The sequence below is a fragment of the Canis aureus genome, chromosome 4 (genome assembly GCF_053574225.1).
Source record: "Canis aureus isolate CA01 chromosome 4, VMU_Caureus_v.1.0, whole genome shotgun sequence".
In the NCBI taxonomy this organism is placed as follows: domain Eukaryota; kingdom Metazoa; phylum Chordata; class Mammalia; order Carnivora; family Canidae; genus Canis; species Canis aureus.
The window spans coordinates 54,048,814-54,057,722 of record NC_135614.1 but is presented as its reverse complement, the minus strand read 5'-3'; the positions used below and the strand labels follow the sequence as shown (position 1 = coordinate 54,057,722).

General features: G+C 44.8%; 1 non-coding gene across 1 annotated transcript; it reads left to right on the top strand.

Moving 5' to 3' along the window:
- Positions 1-8,581: 8,581 nt before the first annotated feature.
- Positions 8,582-8,689, top strand: LOC144313164 (U6 spliceosomal RNA). The gene has a single exon (XR_013378891.1). It is a non-coding gene; the product is annotated as a U6 spliceosomal RNA (small nuclear RNA).
- The last annotated feature ends 220 nt before the right edge of the window (positions 8,690-8,909 follow it).

Sequence of the window (8,909 nt, the reverse complement as noted above, 5' to 3'; positions counted from 1 at the left end):
GCACTCTCCTTTTCCCTCACTTAGACATCAACATTGGTTTTGTCACCTTGAGCAAGTCATCTCCCTTCTCAATAGGTTTTCTAATTTGTAAAGTGGCAAAATGGTAATGGTGGTTGTGATAAGACAACTTGTAAGCTCTTGACGCAGCACCTGGTAGATAGTAAGTACTTGGTAAACATTTGTCACTGTTATTATTTGCTTGAATAGGTATTTTAATTTCCCAAAGCTTTCACACCTTCTTACTTAAAATTTCAAGCCTAATGAATGGCACTTCTTTGTGGGAAATCAATCTCATTTGACTGTTGAAGAAACCGAGGCACAGAGAAGTAGGGTGGCTTGACTGAGATGACACAGCAAGCCAGGATCAGGTCAGATCTCCTGACTTCCAGGGGTGCTCCCTCCTGAACCCAAGAGATTAAATCCAGGGACTTCACCATCTCCAGGCACAGCCCATACTCAAAAGTTTCCACAAGAAGCTTTGCTTCTCTGGCATATGTTGATGCCTTGGTGAGAACTTATGGTAAAATCTTATTCCTTCCTCAAAGTCTGGCTCAAATATTGACTATGTAAGGGAAATTCTGAGGTGAGTGGAAAAGAAGAGCCTGAAAAGACCCATTGCCTCTGTATGAAATCAAGAGTAAAATGGCTTCAATCCCTCTGGAGTGCCTCTCTCTGAGCAGCCCCATGGCTCAGCCACATATGAGTTGCCGTATGTGGGAAAACCTTTGAAAAGTGATATCTATTCTCTCATAGTCGACCTTTTGCAGGGCCCTTGAACCAGCTGACCTTTTTATGCCCCTTCACCTGCAGTGGCCGAGGGCTAACTCCTCAGTAAACATTCCTTGCCAGTTGCTGCATCAAGTAAATGGAAGTTGCCAGTGTTCGATCAGGACCAGGAGTTAGGTCTCCAGAAGGGAGATTCTACATGGAGAAATACAAGTGATAATTTCAGTGAGACTGGAACTATGGAGGCATATATAATGGATAGCTGGAGCTTCTGGGTCAGGACATGACAAAGAAGGGGCATGTGACGAAAACCCTTAGAGCAGGTCAGCTGTGTCTGGGCATCAGTTTCATGTCTCTTAATCTAGCTTCCTAGTTAAGTTCAAGGAAGAAACCCATGGTCCCTGCCCAAGGCTCTCCAGTCTTTGGACTGGAAGGGATTTTAGAGATTATCTAATCTAGAAAATATGTAATATTCATCTTCCCACTCCCCAGTCCTGTGCCCATAGTAAGGGCAGACATCACTAACTGATGGCAATATTCTCTCTGGAAAGGCCTCATACAGCCTTAAAATCCTTTAATACTTAATGGTCTGTGCAATCAATGAGTTGTCCATAGACACCAACCAAGACTTTTAACTTTTAGCTTAGTTCCCTCCACATGATTCCTTCTTGGATTTGTGGGAATCCTTGGGAAATCCTTCCTGGGAAATATAGGGGTTTGTATCTTGATTGGATGTCACTAAGGGTAACTTGAAGTCTTGGAAAGGACACTAGGTCAAAGATATGAAGTCAGGATCTAGCCTTGAAGTTGCTTCAAAGGAGTTGAGTAATCTTAGGCAAGGCATAACTTCCCTGGATCTGTTTGCCTCATCTGTAAAATGAAGGACTTGAGAGGAGTGCATGATTGCCATGGACTCTCTTTTAGTAGTGTGGCTATGTTGAGATATGGCATGCCCTTGCTCCTAGGGAACAGTACCTATATGCCCTACCTCACTGAGGGCAGACATGTGACAATGACACTTTCACTCCCTACTCCCATGCCTGTAGCTTCCACTGGCAATATGGACTCTGTGTAGACTTAGTCTTAGAGTCCTTTTCATCCTTTCTGGCAGGGTGTATCCAGATAGCCACTACCAATTGATCAATATTTGTAAGAAGAAAAACTACTTGCTATATGTTGTGTGCTGAGTTGTGTCTTTCCAAAACTTCATGTTGAAGTTCCAATCCCTAGTACCTCACTCAGTATGGGACTGTATTTGGAGACAAGGTCTTTACAGAGGTAGTTAAATTAAAATGAGGTCAATAGAGCAGGCCCTAATTCAATATGGCTGGGGTCTTTATAAAAAGAGGAAACTTGGAAAGGACAATGTACAGAGGAGCAATATATAGAAGATGATGTGAAGACACAGGAGAAGATGGTCATCTGCAAGCCAAGGAGAGAGATCTAAAACAGATCCCTCCCTCATGGCTTTCAGAAGAAAGTTGACTTGCTAATACCTTCATCTTGGACTTTTAGCCTCCAGAACTATAAGAAATGAATCTATTGTTAAAGTCACCCACTTAAGGGTATGTGGTTATGGCAGCCCTAGCAGACTCATATACCATCCTTGCCTACATGGAATCTGGCATGAAAGAAGCAAACAAAAATACAAGATAATTAGAGCAATTTACTTTGCCCTCATTCCCATTGTAGAAGCCTGGCTTTGAAGACCTACTGAGTTTGGGGTTTCATTGTCAAAGAGCTAGAAAAGTAGAATGCGAATAACTATTCCCCTAATTCTATGGGCTAGGGTAAGCCTTGAGCTCCTCTGAATCTCATCTCCTCATCTGTGGAGGGAGATTTATATTGAAGCAGATGTTTTCAAACTCCTTCAGAAGCATCAAAATTCTTTATTCAAAAAAATTTAGGCAGACATTTAGTAGGTAAAATCTAAATAAAAGTGAAGCTGTTCTGATAGAGGTAGAAGTGTTGGGGGAGGGAGGGTGTCTTAGGCCTGTTTTCTCTCCTCTATTCCCTAGACTCTTAGCATAGCTAGAATTACAAAGATCCCGTCCTAAGTCAGACATTCTGAAAATCTGAGAGTCTAACATCTGAGTCCATTGGACTGGGGGATGCTTGAGTGAGGAGCTGTTTCTTAATTAATTTAGCATAATGGCAGGTATACAGCATGTACTCAATACATGTGAAAGGAAGGAAGGAGGAAGAAACAATTGGGAAAAAAGGAAAGAATAGCAAATATTGCCACAGGATTCCAGAGGTGGCCCGAGCAGTTCTGCAGATGTATCTTTAAAACATTCTATTGTGTTTGTTAAGGGGGAATCACCCGGAGTTCCCTAACATCAGGGAGAGCTTGTTGGTTCACCTAGAACTTCCTTGCCTTTTCTAGGAACAAAGACCAAAACCAGAAACTAAGTTAGGCACTGGAGAAATAGGGATGGTTGGAAATGGACTCAAATCTCCAACGAAGTGAAGGGCTAACTTGTTATTCCAGACCATTTGGGATTTCACTGGCTGACAGAAAGAGAAGCTGGGAGCCTGAGAGCCTGGGGTTGGGAGGTTAGTTTTTTTCTCAGCTCCTAGCTAAGGGTTTGGCATTTCACCTGCTAGATGGCGCTGTCCTCTAAGGAAAGACACCGGCTCTGCTCCACCGGGGCTCAGTCCAGGAAACAGGAACAACCCAAGTTGAGGAGACCTGATGGACAAGATGTAGAGGGGCTGGAACACAACCCTTTCCCGACAGCAACATCTCCTTTTGTGGTGGTTCTAGTTTCCTTTATAGTTCTTATTGCAGTGTGTGTGTTTCACACACTCTATCTGAAAAGTCACAGGGCCTTTTGCTCCCCCAAAAAGTAAGAAGTGTGTGTGTGTGTGTGTGTGTGTGTGTGTGTGTGTGCATTGTGAGGAGGGCTGGCATGGTGTCACTGAGCTTCTGCCCCAAGACTGCAACTTACAAATGACATGTCCCAGCTCTGGTCTTTGACCTTGACTTGAATGAGATTGGTTGGAAAAAGACAATGCTTTCTCCATTCTGTTCACCAAGCTGGACCCTTCAGATTCCTGGTGGCTTTCTTTACTTGGAAGCCTTCTCACTTGGCTCCAATCTGTGGGGGCAAACTGCATGTGAGGACTGAGCCTCCCTTTCCACGGGCAATGTTAGCGTTAGACTGACAGGCTGGCTTCATCCGGGTCGGCATGTGAAATCAGGGCCGCAGCCTGCAACTACTCCCACTCTATCAGCAGCCAGAAGGAAGGAAAACAAAGATAAGGGGGGGATGGAAACCAGGAGGGGACACAAGAGGAGGGAGAGGAGGGCTGAGAAAAGACAGGAGACAAGGGAACAAAGACCAGAGGTGAAGGGTGAAGGGGGTGGGGAAGGGCAAGAGGGACATGAGGGACCAGGTGTCCAGAAAGAAAGGGCAGGGCCATATAGAGGAGCTGTGGTGCAGGAGAAAGGGTGGACCAGGGGGTGGGGGGAAGGGGAAGACAAGGCAGCTGCAGTGGAGCTTTCAAGTCTGTGCTAAAGCCGGGAAACTGCACAGGCAGGGGAAGCAGGCTGTGCCAGGCAAACAGGAAAACAGAGGGAGAGGAAGTCTAGTCATTAGAGAGAACCTGACCAAGGGCCTGAAAGGAGGGGAAGACCGCTGCGATGCGGACATTGCAGAAAAGCAAGGAGACAGTGGCAAGGAAGCTTTGAAGCAGGAGGGTGGAAGCAAGGGAGGCAGAGAGCAGAGCAGCCAGGACATGGGAGAAGTGAAACTCAGCACAAGTGAGAGTGAGGGAACAGGGAAGGAACCATTAAAAGAATGCTTACCTTATAGTCATAAAACCTGGAATGTGTGTGTTTTGGCCTGTGGCCATTGTCCAGGAAACACAGTGTGGCTTTTAAGAAAATTGCGGAGTGGTTGGTCCATACACTGGTTGCTTGCCCTGGTCTGCTGCTTTGAAATGCAGCTGCTCTGAGCTGCCCACTTGGTGGCTGGGAGCTTGCTATGGGGGACATCAGATGGAACCTGCTGTCTGTACCAAGGGACATTCCTGCTCGATTTATGGTGCTCTAAGTTCAGAGGCACCAGCTACTCTTCCAGGGCAATTGCTCCCCTTTCGGGGCTAAGAGTTGAGGTGTGTTGAGGGGACCTGCTTGCCATCTCCAGAATCAATGGTTCCTTTGAGGATGTTTCTTGGTGGGACTGGCTGTGGGAGGCCAGGGGGAGGACGTGTTGAAGACAATGCAGGATGGATGTTAAGGGAAGGCCTTGGCAGTCTGACAGCCATAATTTGGTTTCTAGTTTTTACCATTTTATTGTGTAAACTAGGAACCTCAGCTACTCGTCTGTACAATTGGGCTCATGGTCACAGTGATCTCATAGGGCTCTGATGGCACCTAAAGGAGATGATCCATGCAGCTAGCAGAGTGGCTAGCTCATAATAATGTTCACTAAATGCTAGTTGTTCTTTGTATTATTATTCAAGATCAGATAACCCTGAGTGTGTGTGTGTGGGGGGGTGTGTTTTGGGGTATCAGTCCTTGAATGCAGAATAAGGGGCTTAGCTTTGAAGGTATTTTAGCGAGGGTCTGTGAAGATAGATCTAGCAGCGATATGTGTACTGCTTTGAAGAGTAGTGGAGGCCATTTTAGTGACCAAAGCATGCCTGAGATAGTAAGAAACTGGACTAGGGATTGGGGGAGCTGAAAAAAATGTAAAGGGTATTTTAAGAAGCAGCCCCCAAAGTAAAGATCTTTATGATGAACAGGAGGTGGGAAAGGGACATTTTAAATATGACTCCGAGGTTTGTGGGCCTAGAACAAGGTCAGAGGGAGCTCTCAAGCTAAGAATGATTTTTTATGTCTTTAAAAGATTGTAAAAAACAAAAATGAAAACAAAGAAGGACATGTGACAAAGACCATATGCAGTCTGCAAAGCCCAAAATATTTACTATGTAACCCTTTATAGAGTTACCCCCACTTCTGGCCTGGCCTAGGGTATCAGAAGAAGACTCTGCTCCCAAATTGGGAAGCCTGGAGGGGTTTTAGACAGAATGCAATGTCCCCAGAAAATTAGAGCATTGGAACTAAAGCAGGAGTGAGGTTGTGTGGATAATATAATGATTTAAGAATCACATATTCATTCCATAAATATTTTTTGAATGTGAGCTCAGAAGACAGACAGATGGTTGAGTCCCAGCTCCATCTTCCTACCTGTGACCCTTACTAGGTTTCCAACCTCTGTGTGTCTCAGTTTCCCCATTTGTGAAATAGAGATGATAACTCTGCTTACCTTCCAGAATTGTTTTTGGAGGGTCATGTGTTATAAGACTTGTAAAGCATTTAAACAGTGTCTGGCACACCACCTGCAAGAAACACCGGCTTTTGCTGTTGCTGAGAACGTAGAGGCCCAGAAATGGAAATGAACATGGCGTAGGCTAAGCAACAGTAAAATGGTGGATTGGTTTGGTAAATAAGCAATTTGGCAAATAAAATTTGGTCAATAAACAAATATCATTTGTAATTATTACCATCAATATTATGACTCTAAGGCTATCATTGGAACTTGGGGTCTGATCTTGGGACCCCGGTGTTCTCTGTAAAGCATGAGGGTTGCTAAGATCCCTTCTAACTCTTTTTTTATTTTTTGTCAGTTGCTACCTCCTTCCTCATTTCCCTTCCTCCCTTCCCTTTATGTGGAACATGCTTAATTCTCTTTGACATTTCTGACAGCAGGGTCATTTCTTCCCCATCCTCTTTAAAAATCCTGATCATGTAAGAACGGATTCTATTTTTCCCTTCACCATTCCCAGTGATCTCTCTTCTTTTTGCAGCCCCTCCCCCTCCAGGCGCTTCCAACAAAAGAGTCAGGTCATTTTTCATGCAGTATCAGCCGAGTGTCAGCCTCCAAAGCATTTGTCCTTGTTTCTCTCAGTGTCGGAAGTTCTCCGTCTTCCCACTAGGACTTTCTGAGAGCATGGAGTGGATCCCAGAATTTCTAATCCTTCCTGCTGCAACTGAGCCTCTTCCCACACTTTGTTTGAGAAAAAATGATTGGGGGACAAAAAAAAAAAAAAAGGCCAGCGGAGGAGCAAGGCATGCAGCCCTGGCCCTCTCAGGCTGGGGTCTGTGCTGGCGGACAGGCTGCGCCCTGCCTGTTACGGCTGCCTTGAGAGGCCAGTCAGGGGAGAAAGATTAGGGTCATCAAGATAAGGCAGAGAATATTCAAACTGGAAGCAAAAAGGGGCTGTTTTTCCAATAGTAAGTAATCAAGGAACAGGAGGATGTAATTTGCAGATTAGGAAAGTGAACAAAGAACATAAAATTAACTTTATAGCAAAGAGGAGCACAGTCTGTTTGAAGAAATAAACCTCCATAAAGCATTATTGTTGATAAAATCAGACTGTTGATTTAAACTAAATAGGAAATATGACCAAATCAGGGAGACGATGGGGGCTCAGTGAAAGTGGAAGTTGAAACTTGAGGCAGAGATGAAGGACTGGGGTAGAGAGGTGTGATGGGTGTACCCGCGCTGGGGGAAACATGTAGGGCCAAAGCAAGGATGTCTGTGCTAAGGGCTTCGGTAGGAGGAATGTGCCTTACTGGGATGCCAAAGCTGCCTTCACTTAGGGACTGTCTTTATTTGAAAAGTGGCATTGATTTCCAAGAACTGGTAAATAGTAAATACGTTCTTGTACACATGTAGATCCCCCACCCCCTGCTCCTGTTTTTAATTCTCAAATACACACAAAAGCTCATCTGAAACACCAGCAACTCCCTGCTCCGTCACTACTAGTGACCTTTGTACCAAAGCAGAAGAGTCCCAAAGCAATGCCTTTGATCCTGAGGTGATTAGAATAGGGCTTCTGTCCCCTTTTATCAGAGACAAGTTGACTGGACTAGAATACTCCTGCAGCGGGTAGTGAGAAATCCAGCTCTGTGCTGGGAGCTGCCCTTTATCCTGCCATGCCAAACCCTACATTGCCTAACATGGGAAAATGATTATTGCTTTTGCTGTCTTTGACCTGCTGATGCAGGACTCTTCAGGTTCAGAGAAGCATTCCTGTTTAGTAGTATAGTCAGAAGTCTCCATTTCCCTCTCCCGGTCCATTTTTCTCCCTTTTCTATCTTGCTCTGAGCTTTGGAAACTGCATTTTGGAAACCCCTCACCTTCTGATTTTCTGTAGAGTACAGCTTATGGAAGGCCCCAGTAGGACACAAGTAGGCTAGAAGAGAGAGAGAGAGGGCAGAGGCTTGTGGCCTAGATTCCCTCCCTGCCAGGCTGAAGGCTGGCAGTGCCTTTCTCTACCAACCAAAGGTCAGAGTGAGTTTAGGGTCCTGGCTTTGTCCCTTCAGGCACAGGGGTGTTCACGGTCCCCTTATCACCACTAAGCTTGGATTGCTTCACCAGCTTTGTTGGCTTCTGTTAAATGTGCCTTTGCATTTAACAGTCCCTTTGTTAAGCTCTTTCCTAATGCCCCCCTTTGAGTGTGCCATTCTTGTAGGACCTTGGAGGATACAAATAATGAGAGCTCCTATTTGGAAATCAGAAGGCCTGCACTACAGCTGAGACCCTATTACAAGTTGACCATGTATGTGACCTGGGCAAATTGCATCTTCTTCTTGGCCATAGTTTCTTCATCTGTGAAATGGAGAAGATGGTGAAATCATCTTTCAGTGAAAACGTGCTATAATTCTGTTTTCAATAGGGGTGTAGTGGGCAGGGTTTGGAGAAAAATAAGCACACGTTTGAATCCTGGTTTTTATAGTTTTTAAATGTGTGGCCTTGGCCAAGTCTCTTGATCTCTTTGAAGCTTTGTTTGCATCTTCAGTAAAACATGAAAGGTATCCCTTTCCTTGCATGTTGTGGGAGTGCCCACTTTGGCAGCACATATACTAAAATTGGAATGATACAGAGGAAATTAGCATGGGCCCCGTGCAAGGATGACATGCAAGTTAAGGGGGGAAGATTAAATAAAATTGCATGTTTGAAAGCAGCTAGAACAGCTCTCATTACACAGGAGGCATCCAATCCATGTTAGAACCTTTCTCTTTTCTTGGCTTTCTTGAAAGGAAAATGCCTAAGCACAAGGGGAAAGAAGTTTGTTGGCTCTGGAGGTTTCCATTCTTTCCACCTCTAATTCTGTTTATTTATATTTGCTTACGTCTTACCTCACAGACTCCAATTCATTTATCCCTT